Source organism: Nicotiana attenuata, unplaced genomic scaffold (assembly GCF_001879085.1).
Source record: "Nicotiana attenuata strain UT unplaced genomic scaffold, NIATTr2, whole genome shotgun sequence".
In the NCBI taxonomy this organism is placed as follows: Eukaryota; Viridiplantae; Streptophyta; class Magnoliopsida; order Solanales; family Solanaceae; genus Nicotiana; species Nicotiana attenuata.
The window spans coordinates 688,900-704,249 of NW_017670376.1; positions in this window are offsets into that span (position 1 = coordinate 688,900).

The window sequence follows — 15,350 nt, forward strand, 5'->3', positions numbered from 1 at the left end:
ATAGGAATTTGAAGGTTTTTGAGAAGTTTGACCGGAGGTTGACTTTTTGATATCGGGGTCGGAATCCGATTCCGGAAGTTGCAGTAGGTCCGTAATGTCAAATATGACTTGCGTGCAAAATTTGAGGTCAATCAGACGTGATTTGATAGGTTTAAACATCGAAAATAGAAGTTGGAAAGTTCAAAGTTCATAAAGATTGAATTGGGGTGTAATCCGTGATTTTCGTGTTGTTTGATGTGATTTGAGGCCTCGAGCAAGTTCTTAATGTGTTTTGGGACTGGTGGGTGTGATTGGTTGGAGTCCCGGGGGCCTCGGGTGGATTTTGGATGGTTAACGGATCGAAAATGGATTTTTGGGAAGGCTGAGGTTTGCTGATTGCTGGTATTTCCGCTTCTGCGGAAATGGGACCGCAGGAGCGGCCCCGCAGAAGCGGTAGAGGTAAAGCTGTCTAACGGGTGGGCCGGGCCGGTCCGGGCCCGTTTTTTTTTTACCCGTCCGGGTCCGGTTCCGGGCCGGTTACGGGTTATTTTTTAACGGGTTTCGCGGGTTCGGGTTAATCCGGGTTAAAATTGAACCATAAGGGTTACGGGTTGAGGGGGCCGGGCCGGGCCGGGTTTAGTGTATTTTAATTTTTTTTTTGGGAATTTTGTATAACTATTGTAAGTTATATTAATACTTTGTATTAATTTAAAGAATACAAGTAAGATGGAAAAAAAATTGCACTTATTGCAAGTGCTACTTTTATTTCTTAATTTAAAGTTTCAAACTTACAAAATGAAATGTTTACATTTTTTTCAACAAGTAAAGTAGTAATTTCAAATGTTTTGCATCGCCTTAGTAAGTTCATCATAATCAATATGAACCGATTGACCTTCTTCTGGAGTGTTAAATTCGGATGGGTTTCCATGTGTTAATATATCTCCAAGTTCCTCGTCTTCTAGGCTATCAACATCTTCCTTTCCTTGATTTCTTCGTTCCGATCTAATCCAATCTCTGAAACATACTAAAACTTCCAAAGCATTGCTTCCCAATGAGTGGCGGGTGTCTCCAAGTTGTTGTCTTGCTTGGCTAAATGCACTCTCCGATGCAACAGTAGAAATTGGCACATTCAGCACGTCCTGCTACTGGTTTGAGTGTTAGAAAATGTAGAAAAAATATTAAAACTATCAAGGCCTTCTTCATCATCCACAGTAGCAGAAGTGCTACATTGCATAGTGGGATTAACATTGCCTACAGCACGAGCAGCTTCATCACATTCATTTGCATAATAATTATATAGTTGTTGTAAATATTCATTTAGCTTGTTCATAGAGACATATAAAGTTGGGGTTTCAGTTTCTCCAATCTCCATATAAGTATATAAAGCATTCATTAATTGGTGACAATCAGACATTTTAATAGAAGGATTTAAAACTGCACCAATTAAGTAAATCGGAGGAATTGGAGAGATATATTTTTTGAATTTTGCTTGCATTTTTTCAACAACATCCTTATATTTTTCTTTCTTCTTAAATTCAGATAGTAGAAAAGAAATTTCAGCTATATGTACTAAAGCCATAGTAACAGTGGGGTAATATGCTCCAGAAAACTCAACAGTAGCTGTATAAAATTTATGTAAAAATTTAACAACATCATTAATGACCTCCCAAGTATCACTTGTTAACATACGCCTTGGATAAGTACAATGCGCATTAGCAACTTCAGTTATTGGGAATCTATATTTGTAGCAACATTTTAAAAATATATATGTATAATTCCATCTAGTAACAATTTCGTCTGGCATGAATCTAGGTTTAAGGTTATACTGGACACACTTATTCTTAAATTCCTTTATTCTAGATTGTCTATTATTTCCTTGAATAACACCAACTGCTCTTCTAACATGAGTAATCTCAACTGAAAATAAATCAAGGCCACTTTTAACAATTAAATTATAAACATGACATGCACACCTAACATGAAAAATATCATCAAGAGGTGGTTTCAAATGCATTTTTAATATTGAAATTGCTGCATTATTGTTAGAAGCATTATCAAAAGACATACACAATACTTTTTTATTTAGATTATAAAATTCAGCAACTTCAACAATAGTACTACTTATAAACGCAGCAGTATGACTCTGATCTTCATCATATTTAAAAGCGATAATACGTTTTTGCATACAAGTAGTATCATCTATCCAATGGCATGTAATTGTCAAATAATCATTTCCATTAACAGCATGGCCAATATCAGAAGTTAGACAAACTCTACAAGGAAGGTGGCTAAACAAATAACGTATGTATGTTTGATATTGTCCATGAAGTCTAAAGATATCAGCTCTACAANGGTTTCAAAGGAAGTGATTCCGCCGGGTGCCTCGTCGAGAGGGTGTTCATGTGTTGTAAAATTTATGGAGCTAATTATATTCGGGACCAAGTCAGAGCGGGTGGCTCTCAGTAACGGTCCTAATGGGTTCAAAAAGAGGTAGAGTATGGTGCTTAATGATTTCGAGCCTATAGGTGCAGTTGAGAATCAAGCTTTTGCAGCAGCTTATGAATGGAGACTCAGAATGATCTGTGATATTCTAACTTGAGATGTAGCAGTTGAGAGGTATGAAATGGTTCGTGGGATTTGAGACAGCATGGTCTCGTGATTCGAGGTCGCTCAGGATGAGTGCAGAGGGAGTATGTTACGTGCTGGAAGAAATCAGTAATATCTTCAAGGAAATCAAGGATAAATTGGAAGAAGGTAGTTGATTGGCCATAGTTGAATTTGGCATATTGGTGTTGGCAGTCAGTTTCTGCAGCGTGATCGAGTTATGTAAGTGATATGTAACGGTACGTATCAGGCTTGTCAGCCGCCGCAATTGATGTTATTCAGAGGCCTTCTATTGTTATGGCCTGTTGTGTGGAAGCAGATTCCGAAAGGGGCTATGGTGGCTTAGACCACTACTTAGAGATTTGCATATTCTACGGTTAAGAAAAATTCGCCTGTGTGCTGCTATGGTACTCCAGAAGTGAGTTAAGTAGAAGGTTCTTATAGGATGAAGTGTTAAGATGTTAGTGTTAAAAATCGTGTTCTATCGTATGTTGGCACATTGGGTGCAGTGAGTAGCATAGAAATTCGAAGTGAGGATCAAGGTTGCAGCTTGGTGCTGGTAAGGATGTCACGGGCTCAGATGAGTAGGAAAGGAGCTTTGGTGTTTAAAGTGAGTCGGCATTGCCTTCAGCGTCACCTGAGTGGTGTTTTGTAAAGAGGGCTTGTATCATGGTTAATGATTCTTGATCGCTTTTCAGCGTTAGTGCGGTCTGTGGGTTGGAGGTAAGCCCAGTAAATTGTTATAGTAGGTTGTGAGGGGTGTATCCCACAGGAAGGTTTCATAAATGTGGCACGAAGTCACTTGACTGATTTAAGATCTAGACCAAGTATGAGGATTGTGGTAATATCATTAAATTGAGAATTTATGCCTGGAGGGCACTCTGTTTATTGGGTTATGGACTGTGGAGGTTCGGCTCCGGTATGACGGTTGTTCTTGTGTGTCATGAGAAGAGGGAAATTAGTATGGACCTTTGAAAGGTTATTGGCTTAGTTTGATGTGATCAGGATCGACTTGAGGTCGGTGGATGGGTTTAAATGTGAATATGGGCTCTTGAGATTCAGATTATATATCGCACCTCAGTTGTGCTTGAGTTTCGTAGCTTATGGCGCTATATGTCCCCCTAGGGATGGTATTATGCACTTAGCGTGCTTGTGACCAAATTCGATATCTTGTTGTAATGGGCAATTTAGCTCGATGTATATCTCCCTATGCGAGTTCTATGTGTGGATCGATTGGCACGCCGCCATGGGTATGTTATTTGGATCGGGTGGCACGCCTCCATGGTTATATTGTTCGGATCGGTTTGCGCGCCGCAACAGCGTGATGTTCAGTACAGTTCCCCATATCTGTTTATTGTGTTCTGTTTCCTATTTTCTGAAGGAAGCTCATATTAGTTGTGCGCCCGCGTCGCATGTATGATTCGCGAGCAGGGTAATTAAAAATTTCTTTTAGAGTTCATTTTCCTTTTTGTGTCTCATTTTAAATGGTGGCCTATTGGCACATTGTGGCGTCATATGAGACTTTTGATCGCATTCGGAGTGGCTTATTTCCTGAGCAGTTCGTATTGGGTGAGACGATATTATGGGACTTAAGATCAGTGCAATCCGATTATATGAAGTATATTAAGGAGAAAAGATCATTATTTAGTTCAGAATGTGGTAATGTTTCTTGTCAGAAGTATAGACTCAATGATTGGTTGACTCGGCAGTTGATTATGAATTTCTGCACATCTCATCCGTCATGGCGGTATTGTAAGAGTTAGAGTAAGACTTGCGTGTGTCATGAGGTACAATGGGAGCATCTGATTCGTAAAATTTTGGGCTAAGTGGATCAGAATATATTATTGTGGTCCTGTGGATTAAGTGTTGCAAAGTAAGAATCCAGCAAAGTTATGCAGTCATGTTTGAGTACGGCGCGTAGTGATTGATACGGTGATCGTATGTCGGAAACAGGCCTGGCATAGAATTCTGGATGTTGGAATTGGGCTCTAAGGCTTAATTGTTGAATAAAAAGGGAATATCTTAAGAAATTCTCGAGCTAATGTGCTCAACTAAGTTGTGGTAGCACGGGAAGGTGCATGAGGTGCTGAACAGTGATTTCAGACTACTTCAGTGTAGTTCTTAGCACGTTCGAGGACGAACGTATGTTTAAGTGGGAGAGAATGTAATGAGCCGACCGGTTATTTTTGAGCCCTAGCGCGCCATTCAACAGTCTGAGGCCATGAGCAGCTTCATTTCAGGTATTGTGACTTGTACGTGTGGTCGGAATTGAATTTCGGGAAGTCCAGAGTTAATTTAGAAGGAGAATTCTTATTTTGGAAGCTTAAAGTTGAAAGAAAGAACTAGGATTGGAATTTTGAGTAAACGGCCGCGGAATCAGGATCTGAAGGTTCTAGCAGGTTCGTATGATAATTTCGGACTTGGGCGTATGCCCGGTTCGGGTTTTGGATAACCCGGGAGTGTTTTGGCGCCTATTGTGGAAGTTAGCATTTTAGAAGAAATTTCATAAATTTGGCTTGAAGAGCATTTCAGTGTTATCGATGTCCTTTTGGGATTCCGAGACTGTGAATAGCTCTGTATGGTGATTCTGGAGTTGGGGGCGCGATCGGAAGTGAATTTGGAGGTCCGTAGGTCATTTTGGAGCCATTTGGCTAAAGATAGGAATTTGAAGGTTTTTGAGAAGTTTGACCGGAGGTTGACTTTTTGATATCGGGGTCGGAATCCGATTTCGGAAGTTGCAGTAGGTCCGTAATGTCAAATACGACTTGCGTGCAAGAGGTCAATCGGACGTGATTTGATAGGTTTAAACATCGTAAATAGAAGTTGGAAAGTTCAAAGTTCATAAAGATTGAATTGGGATGTAATCCGTGATTTTCGTGTTATTTGATGTGATTTGAGGCCTCAAGCAAGTTCGTAATGTGTTTTGGGACTGGTGGGTGTGATTGGTTGGGGCCCGGGGGCCTCGGGTGGATTTCGAGTGGTTAACGGATCGAAAATGGATTTTTGGGAAGGCTGAGGTTTGCTGATTGCTGGTATTTCCGCTTCTGTGGAAATGGGACCGCAGAAGCGGCCCCGCAGAAGCGGTAGAGGGAGCCGCAGAAGCGGAATTGTTCGAAGGTTCGTGGACCGCAGATGCGGTCAAGGTTCCGTAGAAGAAGGATCGCATCTGCGGAAGTGATATCGCAGAAGTGGAAGGGGCCAGGCCCAAGGAAGCCGCAGAAGCGACATCCGGAGAAGCGGAAAATGCACCGCAGGTGCGAAAATCGCTGGTGGCAGAGGGGTTGTTTTAAAGTCGGATTTTGCTCATTTCACCCCTTTTCTTCACTTCATTTGGCGATTTTTGGAGAGCTTCAAAGAGGGATTTCGTCATCTATGTCAAGGTAAGTTACTCCTACTCATTTCCAACTTAAATACAAGATTATATCATGGATTTAGGCATGAAAATTGTGGGGAAATTGGTGTTTTTAGAAGAAGACCTAGAAATTTATAAATTGCAATTTAGCCACGAATTTGAGCATGGAATTAGGAGTAAATTGTATATTTGAGCTAGAAAAGTCATGGGTAAGCTTTATCTTCGAAAAATTTCGGATTCCGGGCACGTGGGCCCGAGGGCATTTTGGTCATTTCACTAAGCGGAGTTGGGAATTTGTATAATTAGAATTGTTAACGAGTATTCAAGTATGTTCTCATTAGTTTGTCGTTAATTGGCTAGTTTTGGGGCAACGTGCGTCGGTTCAAGACTTCGGAAGAATGTAGAATGCGGATTATGAGTCTTCGGAGCGAGGTGAGTCTCCTTTCTAACCTTGTAAGAGGGAATTGTCCCCCTAGGTGAAATAATTGATTATGTGCTCCTATATGTGGGGGCTACGTACGCACGAGGTGACGAGAGTCCGTGCGTAGCTACTATTATGCTATTGTCCGGGTAGATAGGACCCAAAAGCATGTTATACTTGGATTAATTGTGAACCCATGGATAGCCTGAATTGCTTAAATCACATTGAATTAGTAAGTAAATTTCTAAAAGGACTAAGATTCATTTCTTAAAGGTTGTTAAAGGAGAATTGGTATTACTTGGATAATTATTCCCCGATAAATTCTTAATTGGCTACTTGAGCATGTATTTTATGTGTACCTGCGTCGCATGCTTGATTCGCGAGCAGGGTATGTGTTTATTTATGGAACGGGCTGAACGCCTTGGCAAATTAAATAGATGCATCTATGGTTCGTGTCGTTCGACCCTCGGCAGTGCACAGTTTACATTTCTGTTGGATCGGGCCGTCGCCTCGGTGTGATTTGTGCATGTTATTTGTCGCTTGAGAATTTTTAAACATGAAATTTTCCCGTCGTGGCTTGATATAAATTGAAAAGATAATAAAGAGTAAATCTTGAAAATCCTTTGTTTATTGTTAAAAGGTGTTTACCTGTTTTACAACTTTGTGAATTAGAACATGCTATATGAATCCATGATTTCCCCACACATTTAGTATATTATTACTGGACCGCTAGTGAGTGTCCAAGTTGACCATCTCGTCTCTACCTCTTCGGGGTTAGGCGGGATACTCACTGAGTACACGTTGATTACGTACTCATACTACACTTCTGTGCATTTTTGTTGCACAGGTATATTTTACATTTGATAGCAGCACGGATGATTTGGAGACTAGGTGAGCTGTATTGTTCGAGGCGACCCGCAGCTAGTGTAGTTCCCTTCCCGTACTTTATTTATTTATTTCCGGTCCACTGTACTTCGGACAGATATTGTATTTTATTTTCCTTATCAGTAGTTGCTCATGCACTTGTGACAACGGGTTTTGGGATGGTTTTTCGAAAGATGTGTATTAATAGTTATTTCTTAATTTGAATCGAAACAGAGATTGTTTTATATATGAAAAATGGAAGGAAAACCCTTAGATTTTCAAAGGTATTAAAAGAGGATTTAATTGATAATTTAGTTGGCTTGCCTGACAACGGTGTCCGGCGCCATCGCGACCCGTAGTGGATTTGGGTCGTGACAGTACGAAAGTCTTAATTTTTAGCCTTCACCATAACATGTTAATTAAACAAAAAAAAACGTAGTCATGGGTTACTTTTGTTGAAAATTTTCTACAACTTACTTTTGCTGATTTAATAGTTATTTAATTATTATTTTAATATTTAAGAACTTAAAATTAATTAAAATTTTGCTCATTTATTTTCCTATTCGAACCATGTAGAAAGTTATAATATTTAGAGATTTAAAATATCACTTCGTATAGGTCTTGCACGTAAATTATATAAAAATAATTTAAAAAATAGATAAAGATTTAAGAAAGAAGAGGTACGAGCTCTTGAACAATGACGTAGATAGTTCACTTTATAAAAATATACAAGACTACTGCACCAATAATCTTATTCAATATTTTATTTTTAACTTTCAAAAGTTTTAAATGCACAAATTAACAAGATAATTTATGAGATTACTCAATTATTAATCCATGATATATTCAGCTAAATATGAGCGGGTTTATCAGCTAGCTTTCAATTGTAGATTCTCTTACTTGTTCGCTTTATTTCTTTTCTTTTTTTAATGCTCTTTTTGTTAATTATTTCACTTTGATTTTGTGTTATTTAAAGTTCATAGATTATTAGTTGTCTTCTTATATGCTATAAGTTATATCCTTCAAGATTATTTATATTTCCAAGGTTCTTGCCTATGAAATTGAAATTATGAAATTACAAACTCGGAACAAATCTTAAGTTGAATTATTGATGATTGAGGACTTCTCAGATAGTTTCTTTAATTATTGAGTTAGTTACACACACCAATATTCATGATCATCTTTAGGAACTTACACTTTTATTTTATAACTTAATACTATTTTTCCAAAATAAATTTATACTCATTAAGACAGAATCACGCGCATCTACTATATTAAAAGCACGAAGGCCCTTAGCGAAATGTTGTTCGTCTTTTTTACCCTTTTAAAATAGAGTTTATATTGGACAAAATAAAAATTTAAATATTTTACTAATAATTAGGAATTTGAAATCAACTAAAATTTTGGTGATTAAATTTTCCTTATTTGAATTTAGTTGTAAGTCCTAATATTTAGAAGTTTAAAGTCAATTAGAATTTACCTTATATAAATTTTTTGTTAATTGAACTATGTGACATAACTTTAACATCACCAAATTCTTTTAATGGAAACACAAAATAGCCTAAAAAATTCTCAAAACTAAACAATACAACGGGCTCATATCAGCATTATTTTTAAAACAAATTTTACCGAACAACGGAACAAGTATATCATTATTCAGAAGGAAATACAATAATAAGCATTAAAGGAGGACGAACCTGTCCAACAAAAGCGAAAAATAACACAAATAAAGATTTAAAATATAAACATTTACACTCCTCAACTAAAAATCAAAATTTTCCTCTAACTTTCAAAATAAAACATTCTTCCCTCATATGCAATATCGAATCCATTTTATCGTTGACATCTCCAGTGCCTCTCTTTATGTAATATTTTTGAATGATTTTTTATTCTTTTTACTTGGACGGCTTACCTACAATTAAATTATATTTTATTTTATTATAATAATTTTAGTTCATTAAGATTATAAATGGTATAATTCTTTTATGTTTGTAACAAAATCTACTGTTATTTTTCATGATTATTATTTTAAGTATGTTCTTAAGTTATATTAAAAGCACAAAGGCCCTTAACGAATTATCGTTCGTCTTTTTTACCCTTTTAAAATATAGTTCACATTGGATAAAATAGTTATTAGATTATTTTCCTAATATTTACGAATAGTCATTTAATTATTTTTCTAATATTTAGGAGTATTTNTAGGCGTAAGAACTCCAAATTTCCTCAAAATACACTTTCGATCAAAACCCTAACCATACCACGTCCGAATGACCTGAAATTTTTCACACACGTCTCATTCAACACTACGGAGCTACTCCAACTTCCGAAATTTCATTCCGGCCCTCGGATCAAAATCTCGCTATCGAACCGGAAACTCCCAAAATTCAACTTTCGGCATTTCAAGCCTAAATTAGCTACAGACGTCCAAAATACAAACCGACCACGCCCCTAAACCCGAAATCACCTAACGCAGCTAACGGAACCATCGGATTTCCATTCCGAGGCTGTATTCACACTGTTCCGACTACGGTCGATTTTCTAACACTTAAGTTCTCATTTAGGGACTAAGTGTCCCAAAACTCTCCGAAACTCAAAACTGAACATCCTGGCAAATCAAAAATAGCAGAAATAAACTTGGGGGAAGCAGTTAATAGGGGATCGGGGCGTAAACTCCAAAAACGACCGGTCGGGTCGTTACACAAGAATTGTTTGAAATGCCGAATAAAGGATAAAAGAACAAAGATGAAGCTCAGTGCGACAACAACGACAAAAGCAATTCAATGAGGCAAAATTCCTCAGCAAACCCAGAAAAATAAACACCAAATTTCAGAGGAAGTGAAGCCAAACCCTCAAATTCAAACTTCCTTTTGTTTTTTATTTTTGTTTAATGCCTTTTTTTTCGGATTCTTCAGATCTCTTTTTCAATTGCAAAATGTTTGTGTGAAAAAGAAGGGGATCTTCTTTGTTATCTGATTTTGAGAAATGAAGAACAAGAAGAAGAAGAAGGGAGGGGGAGGAGTCTTGTCATGACCCAATTTCATCTCAGGTCGTGATGGCGCCCAACACCGTTGTCAGGCAAGCCAACGCGGAATTTTTTGTGAATCCTTATTTTACTTACCAAAAGCAGTTATAACACTTTTCTAATTTTTTTCAATTTAAAGTATATGATAATATTCAATATTCAGTAATAGTTACACAACCCAAAAGAACTGTGTGACGACCCAAAGGGTCACCACCTGTTTTCTCTTTCATTTCGTGCTTCCGAGGCCTTGAAAACCTCATTTTACTTGCCTCGATTTGCGTGCACAGTACGGGCGCGTAGCCGGAAAGCTTAAATATGAATTCTGTGTAAAAATTGATGAATTTTTATATTAATATAATTAAAGTTGACTTTGGTCAAAATTTTGGGTAAACAGACTCGGACCCGTGATTTGACGGTCCCGGAGGGTCCGTGGAAAAATATGGGACTCGGGCGCATGCCCGGAATCAAAATCCGAGGTCCCGAGCCCGAGAAATGAATTTTTAGAAGAAATTGTTTTTCTGGAATTAATATGGAAATTTAAAATGAAAATGGATTAGAAAGTATTGGTATCGGGCTGGTATTTTGGTTCCGGCGCCCGGTACAGGTATGTACGGTTTGAGATGTTTCTATGTAATTTGGTCGAAATCGGATGTCGTTTGACGTGTTTCGGACCTAAATATCAAAAGTTGGAAATTTAAGAAGTTTGAAGAAAAAGTGATGATTTTGAGGTTTGATTCCTCGTTCTTGATGATATGTTGGCGATTTGATCGCACGGTTAAGTTCGTATGAGGTTGTTGAGTTAGTGTGGGCGTTTGGTTAGGAGCCCCGAGGGCTCGGGAGTGATTCGGAGGTGCTTCGGGGTGTTTTGAACTTAGGAAAAAGGGATCAGATTTTTCTGCAATTTTTGCACAGGCTTTTGTTCTTCGCGATCGCGGCCTTCGGCTCGCGTTCGCACTGCCTGTGGTGCTCCCCTCCTTCGCGTTCGCGGTACGCTTCCCGCGTTCGCGTAGTTCCAATAACCCCTTCAATGCGTTCGCGTATTACCCCCTCGCGTTCGCATAGGCCAATCCCTGGACCCCCCCAGCTTCCTTCTTCGCGTTCGCATCATACCCATCGCGAACGCAATGCTTCCCAGCCTCCCTTCTTCGCGAACGCGACACCCCTGTCGCGAACGCATAGATTAAATCCGCCCAGTGATATTTTTTAAAACATTCAAAACAGTAGATACGGGGTTCACTAAATTTTCACACGAGCTCTCTTCTTCCCCAAGCTCTAGGACTCCATTGAAGCCCCCATTCTTCAAGACCATTTGGGTAAGTAATTTCCCACTCATTTACTTCATCTTCCTTCATTAATTAATGAGTTTCTAAGCCTAAATCATGTAATCTAGGGTTGGAATTGGGGGAAAAGGGTAGAATTAGGGCTTTTCGATTTTCTTTGATTTAGACCTCGTTTTGGGGTCGAATTTGAAAACAAATTGTATATCTGGGCTCGTGGGGGAATGGGTAACATGGAATTGGTTCGAACCTCGGGTTTTTACCAAGCGGGCCCGGGGTCGATTTTTGGGATTTTGAGAAGAAAGCTTAGAAATCTATATTTAGGCTTTGGGTTTAGTTTGTTTAGCTATTATTGATATTATAAAGTCATTATTTCATAGAATTGACTGAGTGGGAGCCGAATTCGAGGGGTAAAGCTATACTAGAGGCTTGAGTTGAGTTTGGAGCATTCGAGGTAAGTGTTTGATCTAACTTTGGCTTGAGGGAATAGGATTAGAGTATTATTTGCTAATTGCTAAATGTGGAGTACGGTGTATAGGCATGGTGACGAGTATCTATACACCGGTGTCTAGCATGACCGTGATATTTGTGCTTATTTGGGATTCTGTAGTGACTCTTCCCTGTTTAATTGATGGTTGCTATATAATGTGAACAGTATGAAGAGCAAATATGGCTTGTAAACTCCTTGGAGCGTTGGCTCGAATTATGACTTGGTTAGGAAGTAAGAAATGAACGAAAGAGAAAGAGATGTAATGAGACTCGGTTCATTGATCTAGCACGCCATGCTATTGTTATACTCCCCACCGAGAGAGAGAGGGTGCGGAGGTTTATTGATGGGTTGATTCAGCCGATCCGTCTCCAGATGGCTATGGGAGCCGGGAGTGAGATTTCTTTTCAGGAGGCGGCCAATGTGGCCCGTAGAGTTGAGATGGCTCTTGCACGAGGAGGTGGTCATGGGTCAGATAAGAGGCCCCGTCATGCAGGTAGATTCAGTGGTACCTCGTCTGGAGGTGGGGATTCTTATGGTAGAGGCCATCCTCCGAGGCCCTTTCAGTCAGCCCTACAGGTCTCACATGGTACTTCAGGTGGTCGTGGCTCTCAGTCGCAGTCTTCTAACCATCAACTTTTCAGTTCACCATCAGCACCTATCAGCACACCACCACTCCGTTATTCTCAGCAGCCGAGGGCTTGTTACACGTGTGGCGACATGGGACATATTGCCAGGTATTGCCCTCGAGCTTCTGACAGCTCTCAGCAGTAGGGTCCTCGTCCTATGATTCAGGCATCAGGTGATCCACAGGCCGCCCAACCAGCTAGAGGCAGGGGTAGAGGCCATAGAGGCGGAGGTAGAGATCATAGAGGTGGAGCTCGGACCGCCAGAGGTAGAGGCTAGCCAGCAGCCGATCGTCCCAGAGATATGGTTCAGGGAGGTGGGGCCCAGCCCCGGTGTTATGCTCTTCCAGCCAGGCCAGAGGCTGAGTCTTCAGATGCAGTCATTACAGGTACTATTCTGGTCTGTGATAGGGATGCTTCAGTGCTATTTGACCATGGGTCTACGTATTCATATGTGTCGTCCTATTTTGCACCCTACCTGGTTATGCCTAGTGATGCTTTGGGTATTCCTGTTTATTTATCTACACCGGTGGGGGATTCTATAGTGGTCGACCGAGTTCATCGTTCCTGTGTGGTAGTGTTTGAGGGTCTTGAGACCCGTGTTGATTTATTGCTCTTAGACATGGTGGATTTCGATGTTATATTAGGGATGGATTGGTTGTCCCCGTATCATGCTATCTTGGATTGTCACGCCAAGACTGTGACCTTGGCTTTGCCAGATTTGCCCCGATTGGAGTGGAGAGGGACCCCAGGTCATGTCACCCGTAGTGTTATTTCATATGTGAAGGCTCGACACATGGTCGAGAAGGGGTGTTTAGCTTATCTGGCGTATGTTTGCGATTCCAGCGCTGAGGTCCCTCCTATGGATTCTGTTCCTATTGTTCGGGAGTTCCCCGAGGTTTTCCCTTCAGACCTGCCGGGTATGCCGCCCGATAGGGATATTTATTTCTGTATTGATCTGGCTCCTGGCACCCAACCCATTTCCATTCCGCCGTATCGTATGGCCCCGCCAGAGTTGAAAGAGTTAAAGGATCAGTTGCAGGACTTGTTGGAGAAGGGTTTCATTAGACCCAATGTTTCTCCTTGGGGTGCGCCGGTGTTATTTGTGAAGAAAAAGGATGGTTCGATGAGGATGTGCATTAATTACCGGCAATTGAACAAAGTGACGATTAAGAACAAGAATCCACTACCGAGGATTGATGATTTGTTCGACCAGCTTCAGGGTGCAAAGGTGTTTTCAAAGATAGACTTGAGATCTGGCTATCACCAGCTGAGGATTAGGGCGTCTGATGTCCCTAAGACAACATTCCGCACTCGGTATAGGCATTATGAGTTTTTGGTCATGTCATTTGGGTTGACCAATGCCCCAACAGCATTTATGGAGTTGATGAACCGAGTGTTCAAGCCTTATTTGGACTTGTTCGTGATAGTCTTTATTGATGATATTCTGGTGTACTCTCGTAGCTAGGAGGAGCACGAGCAGCACCTTAGAGTGGTTCTTCAGACTCTCAAGGATAGTCAGTTATATGCTAAGTTCTCGAAGTGCGAGTTCTGGTTGAGTTCGGTTACATTTCTGGGTCACGTCGTATCAGCAGAGGGTATTCAGGTGGACCCGAAGAAGATTGAGGCAGTCAAGAACTGGCCTCGACCAGCATCAGCTACCGAGATTCAGAGTTTCTTGGGTTTAGCAGGTTATTACCGTTGGTTCGTGGAGGGATTTTCATCTATTGCAGCCCCGATGACCAGATTAACCCAGAAGGGGGCCCAGTTCAGATGGTCAGATGAGTGTGAGGCGAGCTTCCAGAAGCTCAAGACAGCTCTGACTTTGGCACCGATATTGGTTTTGCCCACAGGCTCAGGGCCTTATACAGTTTATTGTGATGCTTCCCATATTGGGCTCGGTGCGGTATTGATGCAGGATGGCAGAGTCATTGCTTATGCTTCGAGGCAGTTGAAGATCCACGAGAAGAATTATCCGGTTCATGGTCTAGAGTTGGCAGCCATTGTTCATGCTTTGAAGATTTGGAGGCATTACCTATATGGTGTGACGTGTGAGGTGTACACTGATCACAAGAGTCTTCAGTACTTGTTCAAGCAGATGGAATTGAACTTGAGGGAGAGGACGTGGTTGGAGTTATTGAAAGATTATGATGTTACTATTTTGTATCACCCGGGGAGAGCCAATGTGGTGGCCGATGCATTGAGTAGGAAGTCCGCCAGCATGGGTAGTCTTGCTTATATTCCGGTCAGCCAGAGACCGCTTGCTTTGGATATTCAGGCCTTGGCCAATCGATTTGTGAGGTTGGACATTTCTGAGCCTAGCAGAGTGTTAGCTTGCACGGTCGCTCGTTCTTCCTTATTGGAGCGTATCCGTGATCGGCAGTTTGATGATCCCTATTTGTCTGTCCTGAGAGACACGGTGCAGCGTGGAGGTGCCACGAAGGTGACCTTAGATGATGATGGTGTTTTGAGATTGCAGGGGCGAGTTTGTGTGCCCAATTTCGACGGGATTCGAGAGTTGATCTTAGCGGAGGCCCATAGTTCTCGGTATTCTATTCACCCGGGCGCCGCAAAGATGTATCAGGACTTGCGGCAGCATTATTGGTGGCGTAGGATGAAGAAAGATATTGTTGCATATGTGGCTCGATGTTTGAACTGTCAGCAGGTTAAGTATGAGCATCAGAGGCCTGGTGGTTTGTTTCAGAGGATTGAGCTTCC